At 53.4% G+C, this 19,722-nt stretch overlaps 1 protein-coding gene across 1 annotated transcript in view; it reads right to left on the bottom strand.

Moving 5' to 3' along the window:
• Window positions 1-19,722, bottom strand: part of KCNC1 (potassium voltage-gated channel subfamily C member 1) — a gene marked incomplete at its 5' end in the record, with an annotated part of 35,737 nt that overhangs the window by 7,259 nt on the left and 8,756 nt on the right.

Raw genomic sequence — 19,722 nt, forward strand, 5'->3', positions numbered from 1 at the left:
ATATGTGAGTACCTGCTTCTCTCAGACCCCATCAGTGAGAAGGAAATGGCCAGAATATCCCAGTCTGTCCAGAACCACCTGCTCTGGCCCTGAGCCCCTGGAGAAAGGTTCAGGAGACCCTTTGGTTTGGTCTGGTGGCCCCATATGATGACCCTTGAGCTTCTCAAGCTCACAGCAGACATGGGAATCCAAGGAAAGAGAATCAAGTAGCTGCCTGAGCTTCAAACCCTCCTGCTCAAGACTGAATTCCAGGCAAGGTCTCTTCTTACAGACTCCAGGTGGGTCCCCCAGAACTCTAACAGATCATGGCCTCCTTAGGCATTGCCCTGGGCAGGTGGAACCCTGGCCAGTCAGCGCTCCTCCAGGGCCCAGCAGGTCAGTCTTGCCCGCATGTTCCTGCTGTTCCCCTTCCCTCTGGACCCTTTTTCTCTCCGCTTGGCCAAGACAGACCATGGCTGGAGGCAGCCCTGGGGTACAGGCTGGAATAGGTGGCACGTTTGGTCCACAGAGGTGCCCTCATAGATAACTTCAAGGAGTGCCATGGTCTCACCCTGTATCTTTAGCAGGAGACAGCCATGCTGCTTCTAGTGATTAGTTTGCAATGACGCCCACCTCCACCTGTTGCTTTTGAGGTGGTTTTTTTTTTGGAAGTCCCAGAACAGCTCTGTCTGGTTTGACCATAGCCCTGAGACCTGGCACCCAACTAAAAGGGATCTAGAAGCCCAGAACTATGTGGACCTTCCAAGCCACATTCTGGGTGGGGAAGGGACAAAGGCAGCATTTCAGAATGTCAGTATTGAGAAGCCATCAGAGATTATCTGACCCAAGACACTACCTGCTACAGATGGGGAATCCTGTGGCCTAGAAACAGGAAGAGATCTGCCCCAGGCAATCATTATGGGATGCCGATAGGTCTGTAGGCTTAGAGCTCTGAGCAATTTGCAAAAACTTTATCTAGACTACTAGAGACTGCTCCCTATGCACCCTTCATCCATTCACCTCTGCTTCCTTCCTTTTATCTACCCATTATCCATCTTTCCTTCCTTCCTTTTCCTCTCCCTTCCATCCACACATCACTCACCCTTTTCCCTCATTCCCTCTCCCTCCCTCCTTCCATTCCTTCCTCCCTTTTCTCCATTTCTCTCTTCCATCCAACATGCATGCATCCATTCTTTCTTCCTTCCCTTCCTCATCAAACACCAGGTTAGGCCCAGCACAGAGGGGAAGCCTCAGGGAGGAACCCTCAGGGAGGATTCCAGGCCAGGCCTCAGGGAGCTCCTTGCCCAGCGGAGGGTAAAGGACACTCACAGAAACAATGCGGTGGCCTAGAAAGGTGAGCCCCTCAGCCCTATGAAGTGGTGAGGCTTGGACAAGGCGGGACAGGGTAGGGACTTAAACCAGGTCTTCCACCTCCAGAAACAGCTCTGCGAGGGTCCGGACAGTGCCGCCCTGGGTCATCACAGAGGAGGACCAGGAAAGCAAAGTGGAAGCACCTGGCAGAGGTAACTTCCAACCCAGGTTTACCCAGCACTTTCCACACCAGAGTGCCAACGCTCTTGGAGCTAAAACATCCCTGTCTACTGGGTATTTGGTCCCAGATTCCCTCTGGAGGGCCCCGTCATGGAGCTTGGCATTCACAGCCCACACTCCCCACGGGCAGGTCATACCCCAGCCATACCCACTTCCCTGGGCTTTGTGAGAGAGATATGCCAAGAGGTAGGGCCCATTGTACCCGTGGGCTCCCGATCCTGGGCGATGGCAGAAGGCAAGAGGCACCTCTCCTTGCTGCCCCACCAACCATGGCATCCCCCTCCAATCTGACCCACATCCATCCTCCTCTGTCCCCTCTGCTTATATGTGACTCTCTCTCAACAGGGCTACTGCCACCAAAGCTAACAGGTTTTAGGCGTCAGTCTTGGCCACCAGTCGAGCCTCCAAGCCAGAGGGAGCGACTGGCTGGGATCCCAGCTCTGCATGCCGCCTGCCCATGCTGCCCACGGAGAAAAGCCTGACTCCTCAGCCGGGCATGAGCTGCTGTGCCCTGGCCTCCCCGACCTCCTTACATGCACCCAATGTTCTTGCCAGATGCAACTCTGCCATTTCTGACCCCACACCTCCGTGTCTCCCCATCTCCGCATCATCACACCTGTTGCTCCTTCCACCAGAGTGTTCCTGCCCATCTTTCTCTGAAAAAACCCCTCATCCTTCAGGACCCCAGGAAGTAGCTCTTCTCCTGGGACGCCTTCACCAGGTGGGGCTCTTCACTGCAGCTGAGACCCTTATAAGGCAGCAAATAAAAGGACTCTCCAAGGAGCCTCTACATTCACCTCTGGAAACAGCCAGCCTGTCTCCAATTCCACTCATGAGTGCCCAGGGAGGCTCATGGGAACAGCCCAGACAGGGCACTGATGTCCCAGGAGCCTCCTCACTCCCAGGTGCCCCACAGGCCCCTAGAGCTGTCAACCCATTTGCCCCTCTCACAGGACAGGTCTTGATGGGGAAAACGAGGCCCAGAAAGAGGTCAAGTCTTATAAAAACTCGGGGAGGAAAAAATCCTTGGTTCTCAGCCATCAGCGGAGATCCTGTCTAGATTCCTTCCTCCCTGGGCCCCAGAGCCAAAGGAGTGGGGATGGGGTGGACAGCAGCAGCCAGGCCTTGAGCCAGACACTAGGCCTTCTTCCCAGGGAAGCTGGCAGAGGTGGAATCCGGGCCTCCCGCCCTGCCTAGGCTCCCTGGTGCCTTCCTTCTGGCCTGAGCTGCCGGCAGCCTGGTCCTTTGTCACAGGCAGAGCCCCAGCCACACCCGGGTACAAGTGTGCTCTTAGGAGGGCTGTGGAGGAAGGTGCCTTGGTTGCTCAGATCACATTCTCCGAAGCCTAGAGACTAGCAGGGCAGCCACAGTGCACAGCCAGCGCAAGAGCTCACATCCCACTGAGTCCCCGGCTCCCTCTGTCCAGCCTCAGGGAAGCTGAGCATGGGAAGGAGAGAGGAGGACGCTGCCCAAGCTAAGGGCCTACCTAGTCTGCGCCTTAATCCTCACACACCCAGTCAGACAGGTGGCTGTGCTACGTTGTGCCAAAAAGCGAACCCAGGCGCAGAGAGGTTCAAGGACCAAGTGTTGAAAGCTAGGGATGAAGCAGAGGCTTGGACCCGAATCAATCTAGCTCCAGAAACCTAACTAAGCTCTTTCCACCACTAGAGTGACCACAGCTCCTGGGGCTAAAAACACAGCCCTGTGCACTGGGGAGCTGACCCTGACCATGTCTGAATGGTTCATCTTGGAGGTTGGCACCCATAGCCCAGACTATTTGAGGGCAGGCTATGCCCATTGCCAGTGACGAGAGAGCCGGGATGCCTGGACCCACAGGCTGGAGCCCAGCCACGCCTGAATGGCTCTTGGGCCCCTTTGCCCAGGACTTGGTAGTGCCTGGGGCTAGAGCAGCCCCGGGGGCTGGCGTGCAGCCACACCTTGCTCAGGAATCAATGCTGACAGCAGCCTTGGACGGTCTAGCCTGCATCCCCACCTGGCCCACTTCCTTGAAGACTCAGAAGGCAGGTGGAAGATGACTTCAACTTGTTCAAGAAGCTCAGCCAGAGGGAGGCGGGAAGAGTTTAAGGGGAGGGGAGGATCTGGGATCAGTGGACCCCTAGCAGGGAGGGAACCTCTGTCTAGCAGACCCAGGGCAGCAAGCCTGGGCTGTCGCTCCCTGTAGGGGCTGCAGGCAAGGGCAGGGCTACATCCCATGTGAGCTGTCTGCCTCCCAATCCCAGTCACCCAGAGGACAGGGAACAGTCACTCACAGACCACAGGCACACAATTGCCCAGAGTACACACCTCACCCATTACCTAAGCGCATACACTGTGCATGTGGCCACACAAGCTACAGCACAGTGTCCCGCTCACACACACACAGAGAACAAGGGCCCATGGAGCATACTGAAACATATCGCTGCACACCAAACACACACACCCAGATGCTGCACTGCCTGGCACACTCCCTGCACGCTCCACACAGCACGTGCGCGTGTACATTCAGAGCATACGAGGATGCAGAAGTGGTCACCACACAGCACACCCACTACAGATACAAGAGACCCCGGCATTGCCACTCAGCCGGCCCCTCCTCTGCCCACTGCACCCCAAGGGGATGACTGACTCAGTGTCTGTCTCTCCAGCTCGCCTCTCCTCTGCCCTCAGCCTGCCTCCTGATCTGATGGTGCCAGTTCCTGGATTGCCCATCCCTAGGGCCTGCCCATCATGAACAGGCTTCCTGGTTTCCCGCCACCCACCAAACCTGTCTCCTTACCCCAGCCCACCCCTGCAGCATCTGTGCCCCCACAGCCAAGATCCAGGCCAGCTGTGAGGCCAGTGCTTCCTGGGCTGCTAGCTGGTGAGGGGGCACAAAGGGAGCTGTCACCCAGCCCAGTCACCTCAGCGACCACCCTGTGAAATTTCAAGACAGTAATAGGCAAGATCTCCTGATAATGCAGCATAAAGCCAAGCCAGTAGTTTCTGGCTTTTTCCCCCCCGAACCAAATCACAAACCATGAGAGACCCACCAATTGTGTTCAAGAAAGTGTAGCCATGGCAACGAAGCAAGGCATCCCATTTCTATAGTAACCAGGGTGGTGAGGCTGTTGGCTGTAAAGTCAAACAAACCTACTAACGATCTGTTGACTTAAGAAGATGTTTTATAAATCACCAAGTTATTTTTATCATAGCCCCACCCTTGAAACTATAAATCAGAAAGGCAATTTACTATCTATTAAAATGACCAATATGTGCTATGACTTTCATTTATAAATTATTTATGCCGCAGTCATCTTTAAAAAAATTGTACTTGCTTTTCAGAACTGTGCAGGGCGGGTTCGCTGTGGGGATCTGCGTTCTCACAGTTTATTCAAGAAACAAGGCGATGGCGGGACAACGTCCCAGTCTGGCCGCGCACTCACCCTGTGACTCTGGCAGGTTCATTCCCCGCTCTGGGCCCCAGTGTCATCCCTGGCAAAGTGAGAACTGGACTCGGTCCCTGCTGAGAGGTTTCAGGCAGTGGGGCTGGTCGGGGAGCCCTGGCGGGGCTCCAGGCCCCGGCCCCCAGAGGCTCCAGGTCAGATTTTCCGTCTAATTAAACCTGCCCAGCGGGGGTGTGCAGCGTTTGAGTCAATCTGCGTGGAGTCAGTGATGCAGAGCAGGCGGGATGGCCAATTGGCCTAAATAAATTGTCAGTTGAGTTGAGTTTGGAAACCGAATTAGACTCGTCTGCCCTTCCTTGCGCTGGGCGTGCCCACAGCGTGTGGGGCTGGTTGAGGGTGGGGAGGAGGGGAGAAAAGGGAAGGGAGCACTCTGGGGTCGGGTCCCTTTTTGGGTCCATCAGTAAATGCCCCCACCATCAACTCCAAGGAGCCTGGCTGGGTCCTGAGCACGCCATCCGGGTGTCCAGGTCCTGGCCCCCATTCCTTCTCACGAGTCCTCCCTTCTTGGCACCCAGTGCAGGGAGCAGTGGGTGACAGGAGCTCCTGGGGTGCTATGTGGAGGGTGGGAGCTGGAGGGTGTGAGTGTGTGCGGGGAACATGGCTGTGTGGGCGCCGGTTTGGGGAAGTCTGTGTGCTGGGAGAGGGCTGGCAGGAAGGGCGGCAGTGTGTAAACGTGGAGGAGGTGTGTACCTGGTGAAGGCATGTCACCCGCTTCTGTTACCTGACTCGAGGCATGTGCAAGGAGCCCAGACTCCCCAGAGGTAAGAACCCACTTCACTGAATCCACGATTCATTCTCACCACCCTAGACCCAGGTCATGCCCAGAAAGTGCTGCAGAGGTTCCCACGTTGCTTCATTCCAAGATGCACATTTTGGAAATGCAAATATGTCATGAAATGTACACATCCGTAAAACAGTATTTCTTCCCATTTCCCCAGCATGCTGTTATTTGACTCATGGCATGTCTTAAATTGGTGGCACCTTGGACTTGTGAACATATGGTCATTAGAAACCCAGACCATCGAGATAGAGGAGAGGTGGAGAGAGAGAGAGAGAGAGAGAGAGAGAGAGAGAGAGAGAGAGAGAGGAGGTCCTCAGAGGTTTCTGGTGCAAAGGCCGCCCCTTGGGCAGACATGGAGACAGGGAGGCACAGCGAGGGAAGGGACCCGGCCAAGGTCACAGAGCTCTCAGGTAGAGAGGAGTGGAGAGCCAGGTTCTCCGGAAGTATCAGTGCTGGGCTCTAGCTTGGGGCTCCCTTCATTGCAGCCACTGAGCTTTTGCTTAAAACGCCCTCCCAGGCCTCTCCGCTCTTCTCCCGTCTGCCTTCTAGACCCCAAGTCTGAAGCAGCTCGAGTCCCTCTTGTCAAAGGAGGCTGAAGCTGGAGTAGAAATGGTGGGACCTGAGTTCAGACCAACCCGAGTTTGGGGGCCTGGCTCGGCTGGTGACCTTGGGCAAGTCACTGGCCCTTTCTGAGCCTTCATTCCCCCTATCAAGGGACAGGGAGGAGGTGGGATAGGATTCCCTGCCTCCCAGTAGCTGTGACAATGAAATGAAATAATACATAGAAAATAGGAAGGAGCTATTCAAACACATTGTTTCAGTCCCCACGCAAACCTCCCACTCTGACCTCCAGTGGGCCTCCCACCTGGTCCTTTCCCACCAAAACGGAGAGCTTGGGATCAGTGCCTCACATGCGGGAGAGCCGAGAATCTTAGTCACGGCTGGGAACCGCTGAGCTGGGAGCACCTGGGACGGGGGCAGATGTGCCCCCACATCACAGAACAGCACGACTGTCCTTCAGAGAGCCTCCGCCCGCCCCGGCTTAGCCCAAGCGGCTTGAGTGAGCCTGAGTCCAGTGGGCTCCTGCCTGGGCCTGGCTGACAGCACAGTGACCAGTCTGCCCCAGCCCCATCCTGGTGTTTGGGATCGGGACCAGATGAGACCCAGTGCCAGGCAGCTCTGATGCCCAATGAACCTCATCATCCTGAGACAACATTAGGGACTGGGGAGCAGGCAGTATAGTGGAAGGGAAGAGTCCTGGGCTTGGCCTCAGAGGCCTGAGTTCGAATCCCAGCTTTGCCACTGGCTTATGATTGCAGGCAAATGACATCTTGGAGACTCAGTCCCTTTATTCTTCAAATGAGGACAATGATAATAACAGACTCCAGGAAGGAAGACATTACTGAGGGGCCTAGAGGAGCAGGTGGGTGTCTAGAAATTTTCCAGATCCAGGGCAGAATCCTGGGGCAAGAGAAACCCCAGGGCTGCCAGTTCCCTCGCACACTGGGATTCACACTGGGATTCACACTGGGATTCACACTGGGATTCCAGGAGTGGAGCCAAAGTTTTCCTCTACAAAAAATCCAAACACAGCATTTTTGCCCCCCAGCATTTTTAATATTAAAATCCCCACTAGAGATATGGTGTTGTTGTTGTTTTTATTGATTCTAGAGAGAGAGGAGGGGAGAAGGAGAGAGAGAAACATCGATCAGTCGCCTCCTGTATATGCCCAGACCAGGGATGGAATCTGCAACCTGGGAATGTGCCCTGACCAGAAACCAAGCCCACGACCCTTTGGTGCATGGGAAGACTGCTCTAACCACTGTACAACACGGGCCAGGGCCCATTAATATTTTAAACCCAGAGAAATACTAGTTTTCCATACAGGAGATTGCTCTTCTGGTTCACGCCTTAGATTGGTGTGTGTCTCTGGGTGGGCTTGTCCGATGAGTTATGGAACCCTTCGTATTTCCTTGCCAGGGAGCTCAACTAAATTTGGTGGTCACCTCTGGACTAATCTTTTACCCGGGTTTGGGGTATCACTATTTCTTCTCTATTATTCTTATTTTTTCTTTTCTTCTTCATTTCTAAGGGTTCTGTTATAGGTGTGTCTTATGGGCCTCAAACATTTTTGTGCCGCTATTTGGGATAAGGAATAGGTGACTGAGATGGCCAGGTCAGGAAGTGAGTAGGAAGGCATCCCATATGGGTACACAGGCCTCCCACGGGGGCAGGTCAATAATGGCTGCTGTGGCAGCCCTGAGGCAGACATCTCTGCTGGTGACCACCAGTGAGAGGGGCTCCTGAGGCCACTTGTTCTGTCTTTAGACAGCTCTAGAGACATGCTTTTATTCCTTGTTTAAGTCAACCTCCCCACCCCTGTGATCCCAGTTCTGCCCTATGGAGTCACCAAACACACCCGCTTCCCTTCTCTGTGACAGCCCTGCCCACAGCTGCAGGTGGGCCTCCGACCTCACCCCTGAGCCATCCCTGCTGCAGACCAGGCCTCCGCTTCCATCACACTCCCTGTCTTGGGCCAGCTCCCCGGCCTGGTTCAGAGCCTGCTTTTCTTGAGCACTCACTGTGCATGGCTAAACGCATCACATGCTTTACCCTTTTCAATCCTTACAATCCCCTTGGTGGCAGGAGTGTTTAGCTTTGTTGAGCCTCACTGTCCTCTGCTATCAAGTAACAATGACCGCCATTACCAACATGATCTCATTCATCTTTAAAAAAAACCTCTCTAAGGGAGGTATCATTTCCTCCATTTTGCAGACAAGAAAATTGAGGTTCAGAGTGATTACGAAGCGCAAAACCTCAAAAACCCACACAGTTCGGAAGTGATAGGCAGAATCTGAAACCAGGCTGTTCTGACCCCCAAACCACTATGCGCTACAGCTTCCACTTGCAAATCTCTTTCATACACACACACACACACACACACACACACACACACACACTACCTGGGCCATCAGCAGATCTGTCTTGATTGTCCCCATTTGACAGATGAGAAAACTGAGGTTCCAAGCTTCATGGTATGTCCACTAGAAATCCACTGGGAAATTTTCCCCTGTGCCCATTTGTGTTTTTGCATCGAGTCAGGGGTCCTGACTCCCAATAGGGTATGCAGAGTATATATATATATATGTGTGTGTGTGTGTGTGTGTGTGTGTGTGTGTGTTGGGGGGAAAGGAATAAAAAAGTGACCCAAGAGGGACAGCTCAGGGAGGGCAGTGGGCACAGCCCACGTAGGACCACAGTTGACTGTCCACCTGCTCTCTCTCCAACAAATATTTACTCCTAGTCCCAGGCCTGTGTAGGGCACTGAGTACAGAGTGAACCAAACAGCCACCTGGCAGAGGAAACTATTTATGAAATAACTGTACAAGCAAATACATACCTATATGAGGTGATGAGGGCTTCAAGAATGCACAATGCATTTGATGGAAGATTATATATATATATTGATTTCAGAGAGGAAGGAGAGGGGGAGAGAGAAAAAAACATCAGTAATGAGAGAGAATCACTGATTGGCTGCCTCCTGCATGTCCCACACTAGGGATTGAGTCCAAAACCATGGCATGTGCCCTGATTAGGAATCAAACCCTGACCTGGTTCATAGGTCGAATCTCAACCACTAAGCTATGCAGGCCGGGCCATTTGATGGGCCTTTAGCAACGAGTCTTGGGGTTAGAGCAGCCCCCAGGAGGAGGTGACAAATGCAGAGGTTGGAAGGATGGGTAAGAATCAACTGGGGAAACATAGGCTACGAGGAAGAGCTTCTAGGCAGAAAGAGAGGAACAATTCCCAGTCCTCATGTCTTTTGACCACCAGCAGCATCTGAGATAGCTGGTCAGTCCCTCCTTTTTGTCACACTTCCCAGGACCCCACTGTCTCTTGACTTTCTCCTACCTCACTGAATGCTCCTTCTTGATGCCCTTTGCCAACCTCTTGTCCCAACCTCTAACGATTGGGCAGTCCTTGGTCCTCTTCTCTGTCTACAGTGGGGTGGGCAAACTTTTTGACTCGAGGGCCACAATGGGTTCTTAAACTGGACCGGAGGGCCGGAACAAAAGCATGGATGGAGTGTTTGTGTGAACTAATATAAATTCAAAGTAAACATCATTACATAAAAGGGTACGGGTTTTTTTTATTTTAGTTTTATTCATTTCAAACGGGCTGGATCCGGCCCGTGGGCCGTAATTTGCCCACGGCTGGTCTACACTCATTCACTTTAGTGATTCACCTCGTTTCCAGGCTTAAACACCATCACCCATTCAAGTCCCACTAACAGCACACTCCTAAATGTTCACCTACTGTCAAGCTCTCCTATGGAGCTCAGGACTTCAGCGTCCCAGTCCTTAGCATCTCTAGGTGGAGGTCTAATAGCTCTCTCACCAACATAACAAGTCAACCAACTCCTGTACCACCCCCACGGCCTGCAGCCTTCTCCATCTCATGAGATAGCAACACCACCCTTAACAAAGACCGGAGTCATCCTTGACACCTCTCTTTCTGTCACACCTCCCATTTAGTCTATAAGGAAATCCTGTTGGCTCAGCTTGACATAAATCCAGAATCTGACCACTTCCCACAACCACTGTTACCGCCCTGTCCCAGCCACCATCATTTCCCTCTAGATCAGTGGTTTTCCACCTGTGGGTCGTGACCCCTTTGGGGGCCGAACGACCCTTTCACAGGGGTCACCTAAGACCATCGGAAAACACATATATAATTACATATTGTTTTTGTGATTAATCACTATGCTTTAATTATGTTCAATTTGTAACAATGAAAAACATCCTGCATATCAGATATATTACGATTCATAACAGTAGCAAAATTACAGTTATGACGTAGCAACGAAAATAATTTTATGGTTGGGGGTCACCACAACATGGGGTACTGTATTAAAGGGTCACGGCATTAGGAAGGTTGAGAACCACTGCTCTAGATTATGGTGAGAGCCTCTTAACTGGTCTCTCAGCTTGCAAGATTCCTGGTGTGCTAGGACTACTTTCATCACAGCAGCCAGACATTCCTTTTAACATGTAAATCTGACTGTGTCATTTCTCTGCCCTGAACCCTGCTCACCATTTCTCTCAGAGGAAAACCCAAGGCCCTCACAATGCCCTGTAGGTCCGCCATTACCCCTCCACCCTCCTCTCCTGCCACTGGCCATTTTTGTTCCAGCCACACCCGCCTCCTGAAACATGGTCCTTAAATATGCCAGACACATGCCTGCCTCAGGGCCCTCACACTGGCTGTTCCCTCTGCCCAGGTATCCTCATGGCTCATTCCCTCACCGTCTCATGCAAGTGCCAGCCTACTCTGACCACTTTATTTTAAATTTCAACCAGCACCCCGCAACCAATCTGGTTTTCCTTATTCCACACCCCGCACATTGCATGTACCATTTTTGAACACACACTTTCCCCCAGCTTTACTGAGGTAGAGTACACACACAGTAACAGTCTCCCATTCTAAGTGGCCAGTTGGATGAGTATTGATACTTAACACTATCTAATTTACTGAGTTTTCATATTTATCACCCATGAAGTGGCTGGATCTGGGGATCAGGCTGGCCCTGCCGCCAGGCCTAGCTACATGCAGCACACTGAGCTCAGGAGTCAGGGGCACAGCTAAGCAAGAGCACAGCTTCCCCTCTGTGGGAAGGTCCTGGATACATGTCCTGTGTCTGCTGGCCTCAGTCCTTCTATCTACACAATGGGCATAACAAGTTTCCTCCCTTCAGCCTCGTTAGGAAGGGAACCTCTCCTCTGGGGCCCCCTTTCCCTCTTCTGTACGGGCGGTGCACACAATCACTGACTTACTGCTGCTGTATCTGCATCTACACTGGCAATGTGCACGGTCACTGATGTCAGACTGGCCTTTATACTGGCACTGACCACGCTTACCTCAGATCTTCATCTACGCTGATAGAGGATAATCTCTATCCACGAGTCTGTGACTAAACTGGCCCCGGATGCACTCACAAATCACTCAGCTATGTTCCCATCAGCTCAGTCTCCACAGAGGTTGTTTGTTACGCTGGCAACGGGCACAGAGATTGCGAGCAGACCCACGTCTACACTGGCAATGGGCACACTCATTGACAGCAGACTCAGCAGACACACATACACATGGGCAGCAGGCACAATCATGTTCATCTCTGGGCAATGGGCACACTCAATACACAAAGACCTGAGTCCCCACCAGAATTGACATGAATGACTGAGGAGCGTGAGCACAGGGCACAGAGGCTCCTGTCAGCTGCAGGCACAGGTTATGAAGTTCAACACCCCGAGTACTGCCAGGGGGCAGAACCTGGCATGGGAACCTGAAATTCAAAACCAACATGCGGGCACTGGGGTGTGGAAGCTAGAATCTGGGCATCAGATCTGGAATCTGGGACACATGGCGACATGAGACCATGTCTATTCCCAGCATCTTGAGATCACTCAAGGTGAGGGAGAGACTTGGGCTGTGTGACTCCAAGCACCGCCTGCCCCCTCCCTACCCCACACCCAGGCCGGCCCAGCCACCTTGGGCTTTAAAAAGCACCAGGAAATGTCACTTTCTTTTTGAGGAGGTGCGATGGGAGGAGATGGCCAAGCCAGTTTAGCTGCCGGCCTAGTCAAAGGCTGGGAACAGTGACAGCACCTTCAAATCCTGAAGCTTGTTTCTTACTCAGGCTGGATAGAATTCCAGCCCTTTCCCGGCAGACGGAGCCCTACCTAGTGCCAGTCCAGCACTCCCTGCGCCCACTGGCTGCATTTCCCCATCTGCAAAGCGAAGGGTGGCCTGGATCCACTCAAGCTCCAGCTCTGTCTCCAGGACTCATGTGCTACCCATAAGAACACCTAGATCTACCAGAGACAGCCTGGATGAGAGACAAGTGCGGGTGGCTCCTCCTGAAAGAAGAAAGCTCCAAGGACATGGGGCCATCCATTGATGCAGCTTTAACACAATTGTTCATTGATTTAATCACCAAGTATTTACGGAGTGCTTATTATACAACAGGTACATTTCACAACCTCCTCCAGAAATAACAGCTTTAAAGCTCCCAGCACAGAGTTGGCCACATCGTAGGTATCAATCATGAGGATAAAGATACCTACTGTGTGCTGACACTAATACCGAGCTGGACCTGTTCCTAAGCACTCTTACCATACATGACTCATCTCATTGCCCATACATCATCTCTGAAGTCCACACTGCGGTTACTATCACAATTTTACAAAGGAGGAAACTGAGGCGTGGAGAGGTTAAGTTGTCCATGATCATGAACCTGGGAGGTGATGGAGTTAGGCTTTGTCTGACTCCAGAACACATGCTCGTAACCACTCCCCTAGACTCTCAACAAACATGGATAGAATGGGTGCCTGAGTGAATGAATGAAAAACTGTGTTGGTGCAAGGAGGGGTCCACGAGCGTCCAAGGCCATTGGCATGCATGACTGTGGGGAGCATGTGTGTGCAGATGTTTGTGTGCTTGCATGTGCAGCTTTTGTATGGAAAGACTTTCCCTTGTTGTCTTGGTCTTGTGTGAGCCGGAGCTATACTTAGCTGCAGCCGTGATTGTAATGAGCAGTTAGCAGCGCACCAGGCACTCTCTTTGGGACCTGGTTTCCCAGGGAGATTGCTGGGGTCAGTGTATGTATTGGGGGGTGGGGGTGCAGCCTGGTGCCGGGGGACACCGGAGCAAGGCTTTGTGTCTGTGAGTACAGACGCTCACAGCGCTGTGCCTGGTGCGAATGGAGATCCTTCGCTCCAGCTGGAAGCATCTGCTCGAGGCTAACAGATTCTGAGCCTTCAGGCCCTGCCAACCTCATCTACTGGCCACCTATTTCATGGTCCCTTTATCGGCCCTTGATAGGCAATTAGAATGAAAGCCTTGGAGCTCATATCTTAAAGCCTGGGGATTGGCAGCAAAGAGCAGTGGGAAGATGGTGGATCTCGGTATTCCTTTACCTCAGGAAGGCACATTCCTCAGGTATGCTCAGCATGTTCTGGGGCTCAGAGGCCAATCCCCCACTCACTGTCCACCCTCCAGTGGCTTCAGGGAATCTGAAATACCCTGGGCCTGACGCCTCCATTGCCACATGGCAACTTCTTTCCAGCCTATCCTGGTGCTGCTCCATCAGAGCCTCTAACCCAGTGGTTCTCAACCTTCTGGCCCTTTAAATACAGTTCCTCATGTTGTGACCCAACCATAAAATTATTTTCGTTGCTACTGTTATGAATCATAATGTAAATATCTGATATGCAGAATGGTCTTAGGCGACCCCTGTGAAAGGGTCGTTCAACCACCAAAGGGGTCGCGACCCACAGTTTGAGAACCACTGCTCTAACCTTTGAGAGTGGACCAGTTCCCTAGGCCAGTCCCTGCCTCCAGTTCCCAGCTCCCTCACTCCACAAACCATCCCTCTCCTGCATCTGGCAAACCCACCTTCTCCACACATGCACTGGGCTGCTCCACCCTGCCTTCCACCTTAAAGTCTTGAGCATCCAAGTGCCATTCTCTGGGCTGTTTTCATTTAATGAGAGGTGGGACTTCCTCTCCTGCCTTGAAGCCTAGAGACTAGGAATTTATTCATCCACCCTCACATTCATCCATTTGTTGACCCATCCACGAAGCTACCCACCCAACTGGGTATCTATCCATACATCCTTCCCTCCATCCATTCATCCATACCCATCCATAAACCCATCTTTTTATCCATTCTTTCATCCACTTGTCCCTCATCCATCTGTCCACCTCATTCTTGACCAGAGAACAATAGCATAGTAGGGCAGGAAGGAACACTGGACCTGCTCATTTACCTTCTTAATCCCCCAAAGAAGACTGGGGTCTACTCTCCTTTCACCAGTTACTAACCACGTGGTCTTACATAAATATATTTAATCTCTTGGGGCATTTTTTCCCTTCAGCAATACAATGGGGATAATATCGAATCCTTCTGCCTCCCAGGGCTGCTGTGAAGTATGCTGCTTCAGCCAAGATTGATTGGCTCTATGTTATGTAACAGGCACTATCATTGCTTAAGCCGGTCCTTGCCCTCTAAGAGGCTGCAGCTGTCGGAAGACATGTAACCTCAACAGGTCAGCTGGGTCAAGGACAGGAAGAGTTCTCTGGGAGAGCAGCCTCTTCGGGGAGGGGGAGGGAGAGAATCAGGAAAGGCTCCAGACAGAAGGGGCCATCAAAGCTGGCCTTGGAGGAGGATCCATTCAGATATGTAGAGGTGGAGGAAAGGGCATATTAGTGGAGGGAACAGAATAGGCAAAGGCAGGAGGCAGGGGGAGCCAGAGCATGCTGGGGGCACGGCTGATGTGCCTGGAGGCCAAGGGTAGGTGACCTGGAAAGGCAGGACTGCTGGAATTCCCAAGGACAGCACAGCAGGGTTGGAGAAGGGCCAATGGCCATGGAAAGACGCAGCGAGCCAGGGCAAACCACAGTGATTTCTCACTCTGAGGCTTTTACTCAGATCCCTGACGGCCAGACAGGAAAAAATTATCTGCATGGTGACAGCCAGGCCTCGGGAGAGACGACTCCTGCCGCCTAGAAGGAAGCCAGCTCCCGGTATTTCTGACCTTTGTGTCGCTAAATATATCATTGGCGACAGTGGCTCATGCCCCCGAGGCTGTGGGGCCATCGGACAAGGCTTCCACGGCGGGCTCCCAGTCTCTTTGGCTCAACCAGGGCCTCCTTATACCAGCTCCCTGGGGAATCTGGACTCAGGACCAGGGTGACAACGGTGCCTCAGGTCTGACCCCTGGTAAGATCCCCCTGTATGCCAGGCACCATCCTGGGGCTCTGGTCTGAGACTCCCTCCATTCACACAGGAGGAAACAGGCTCAGCCAGATGACACTTGCCCCAGCCCACACTGAGGCAGCGGGAAGACCAAAACCCAGGCCCCGCCAGGTCCAAGGCCTGTGCGCTCACCTCTGCCGTGTCCCCTTTCAACACTCGCCCTGCTCTTGAGATGGTGGTCTCCTCCTGCACATGGCCCTGCAGCGAGCCATATTTCTCCCTCACAAATGATCTTTCTGCCTCTGGTCTTAGTGGATCTTCCCAGCATTGCTGCGAGGTAGGGGACATCATTATGCATGCTTTATAGGTGAAGACACTAAGGCCCAGAAGGACAAGGGCCATGCTCCTGGTGTGTGGACTGGTCAGGGGACAAGTTAGGAGCACCATGGCAACACGGGGAGAAGCACACTGCCCTGGGCAACCCTGAGCAGATGACAGCCACATGCGCTTCCAGGAGCCCAGCCTCTGGCCCTCAGCCCAGGGCTCTGGCTGGCTCGAGGTAGCTCAGCAGGTGACTGTGTTTCTCACAGCTGCTCAGAGAGCCCCTGAGGTTGAGCATAAAACATCAATCTCTAAGTGTGAGATGCTGGCCTTAGTGGGGGGCTGGGGTCTGAAGCATTTCACAGTCCTGGTGACAAGGCCCAAGGGAGTCCCACTTCTCTATTCCACCACCTGCAGGGGTAGGACACTCCCGGGGAACCATTGAAGCCTCCAGGTCACAGACACCCCCCCCACCCCACCCCGCTGAAGACATTAGGTTCCTATTCTCAGAGCCTCCAGGGTGTGAGGCCAGTGTCTGCAGAGCATCCTAGAAAGAGGCCTCACTGTGCCAAATGGTGAGAATGACAGCAGTGCCTGATGGGACACTGGGCTGTGCCAGGCACTGTGCTGAGGGCTTTCTGTGGCTTATTTCTTTTGGTCTCATAGCAGCCCCTTGACACGGGGACTCTTATGATCGCCCCCTCGGCTGAGGTGGCTAAAGCTTGCAGAGGGCACACAGCTAGGTGTGGACCCTGCCAGTATGGCTCCAGTCTGCTATGCTAACCACTCCACCAACCATCTTCTCAGCACACCTGGAGTGAGAGCCAGGTGAGCGGCCATCGAGGGCAGTGAGAATGGAAATTGCTCACAGGACTTGGTCTGGAAGGGCCCCTCACCTCCGGCTCCCTCACCAACTTCTCTCCAGCTGCACACCCCTCAGGGGACAACAGCTCACCCCTTCGTGTGTGGTGGCCATGAGTGGCCCCACCATCTCCTCCAGGGAGATGATAGAGGTCCCCTCTCTGAGGCCCAGCTGCCTGGAGGTCCAGACTGCGCAGCCCCTGTGGCCAGGGGAGGGGACTGCAGATATGAACACAGCCAAGAACTGGCAACCCAGGGAGCCCAAGGATAGGCCCTATGAGGGGTAGGCCCGCTCTGCTCTTTCTGACCTGCCACTGTTCCCTGGCTCTCTAAGGCTGACCCTGGACACAGGCCTCTTGCTGTGTCTTAAACCCCAGGCACACATCTGCTTGGGGCATGTCGCATTTCCCTTTATTCCCCAGATGTCATGTCTCCCTCCCTCACCTCCTTCTAGTCTTTGCTGAAACATCACCTGCCCTCCCTCCTAGTTGAAGGTGCCACCTCCCAGATTTCCTGGGCCCTTACCTCCATTATATATCTCCATGCACTCCTCACTGTCTGACACATTATATTCCATGTTTCCATTTGCTTCTTTTTATTCTCCTTGCACCAGAATATATGCTTGTTAAGGGCAGCTATTTTTGACTGTTTTATTCTTTGCTCTATTCCCAGCTTCTAGAGCAGTATCTGTTACCTAGTAAGTGCTCAATAAATATTTTTTGAATGAATGAGTGCTAATAGCAGCTCCTGGCTGGGGACCTACACAGACTCTTTCTGTGCAGAGTAGGGATGTAGGGAGAGAAGTCCCTTCCCGCACTGAGGACGGGAAAGGAAAGGGGTGAAGTCGGGGAGACATTAGGGGCAGTAGTCCAGGGGTTTGTGCACTGGAGCCACAGCCAGGGTGAGCAGGCTCAGGCCTGCCAGGCCAGCAGGGTCTGGGTTGTGTCAGGTGGACGGGGCATCCGAGGCCCTGCAGCGGCTTGAGAAAGTTTCCTCTGGCTGCCATGGCCCAGGCTGAAGAAGCATCTGATCCCTGGCCCAGCGAGGCTGGCCCCTGCAGCCTCCTGAGCTCAGCTGTCTGGGGCCACCTCAGCTAACATTAGCTCGTCCCATCCCGCCTGGCATCGGTGTGGCAGGGCAGCCCAGCCCCAAGGTGGGTACCACCCACTGGCACCAGTAGGAGCCCCAGCCCTAGCGCCTGTCCTGCAGCAGCTCCTGGGGTCTGCCAGGCTCCTGCTGCCACTGCTCCCTGTGCCCGAGCATCCCCTACAAAGAGGTGTGATGCATGCCCCCGCCTGCCAGCCTCTCCATGCTGGCATACTTGTTAGCATGTCAGGTCCCCATACTTGGCGCCTGACCATGACCACTGCCTGGTGTCAATGGCCCTCCCTCCCTCTCCACCTGTAGGTGAAAGTTCCACCGTTCATCTCTCTCATTCCCCAATACAGGGCAGGATGGTAGAGCCCAGATGAGCAGTCCATTACCACAGATGCGGAGACTGAGGCTCTGAGGGGACCGTGACCTGCCCAGGACACACAGCAGATTTGTGGCAGAACCAAGGCAGAAGCCAGGTACTCTGACATCTGGCCCCTGGGAGGCCAACACTGGAAGGAGGAACCCTCAGGGCCAAGGTAGGTGAGGGGATCCCCTAAAGAGGTATTTGAAGGGAGAGTCAGTGCAGAAAGAAGGAAGCAGACGGGACAGGTGAGGGTTTGCTTGGACCTTTTAGAGCCGAGCACTGATAAGAAGACAATAATGGAACCCATGGTAATTAGGCCCTGATGTTCGGGGTTCTAGGCGAAGTGCTTAACACGTTCAATCCTAACGACTTCCTTATGAGTCAGGTGCTATTAATATCCCTCTCGTGAGGCGCAGACAGGTTAGGGAATTGGTCCACGATCACAGAGCCGGGAAGGGGTCGAGCTGGGATTCGAACGCAGGTCTCCTGGCTCAAGAGGCTGTGCTCTTGGGACAGAACAAGGCTCCAGGTCGTCATGCCAGGTCACGTAGCCAGGAAGAGGGGGCCGGCTGGGAAGCCCACCCACTTTCAACGAAGGCTCAAAGCAGGGGGATTCAGGGGAAAAACGTATGCTAGGCCTTCAAGGGATAGAATCTGTGTTGAACGCCAGCAACAAATGCCTACAACTTCCCACCAACACAACTGGTAGAGGAAAGGGGCCCATGGGAGGGGGAAGGGAAGGGAGGGACGTGGACGGGGAAGGAGTCGGGAAGGGAGAAGGAGAAAAAGGACCTAGCTGGCCATCAGGGGAAACAGAGTCCTAAGGGAGTTGGACTTGGGCATTGGGCTGGACCGAATGGACCCGGGAACGCAGTGTCCTTGCAATGTCACCATCCTAAGAGCTTGTGCGTCCTGGTTTTAGAAAACAGCTTGTTAGCCTCTGAGCCACGGCAGCTGGAGGTGCTTGGCTGATGCCACGTGGGGGAGTTTGGAGAGATTGAGGGGCCAGCGTGCGAAGGGCCTCACCTGGCCCTGGGCAGTGACAGTGGCAGGTGGAACCCTGACGAGGGCACCCAGCACTGCCAGTACCACCTCAGCCTCCGCCTCTCCGTCGGGGGGTGGGGGGGGGGGGGGCTGCAGGCTTGTGGGATGGAGGGACTGTGTTTCTAGGTGCGACAAGGAAGGAGGGGGCCAACCAGTAACAGGCTCAAAGGTGATGTGCCAATGTCTGACCTACGTCTTGAACTGTGGCCTCCCTATCATTCTTTCAATCAATATTTATTTCACACCCACTATGTGCCAGACCCAGTTCTAGGTTCTAAGCAAAGAACAATGCATAAAAGAGACAACATTCCATGCGCTCGTGGGACTCACATTCCAGTGGGGGGAAACAGACAAGAAACACGGTAAATAAGTATCATACTTAGATGGAAGTGAACGCCAAGGAGAACAGGAAGCGTGAAACGGGGGGAAGGGAATGGCAGGGTGTGATCTGAGACAATGACATCTGAGTGCCGTCCTGGAGGTGAGGGAGGAATTTGAGGGAAAGTGCCCCGCGCCCCCCCCCGCCCTC

This window comes from Myotis davidii, unplaced genomic scaffold (assembly GCF_000327345.1).
Source record: "Myotis davidii unplaced genomic scaffold, ASM32734v1 scaffold1363, whole genome shotgun sequence".
Classification (NCBI taxonomy): Eukaryota; Metazoa; Chordata; class Mammalia; order Chiroptera; family Vespertilionidae; genus Myotis; species Myotis davidii.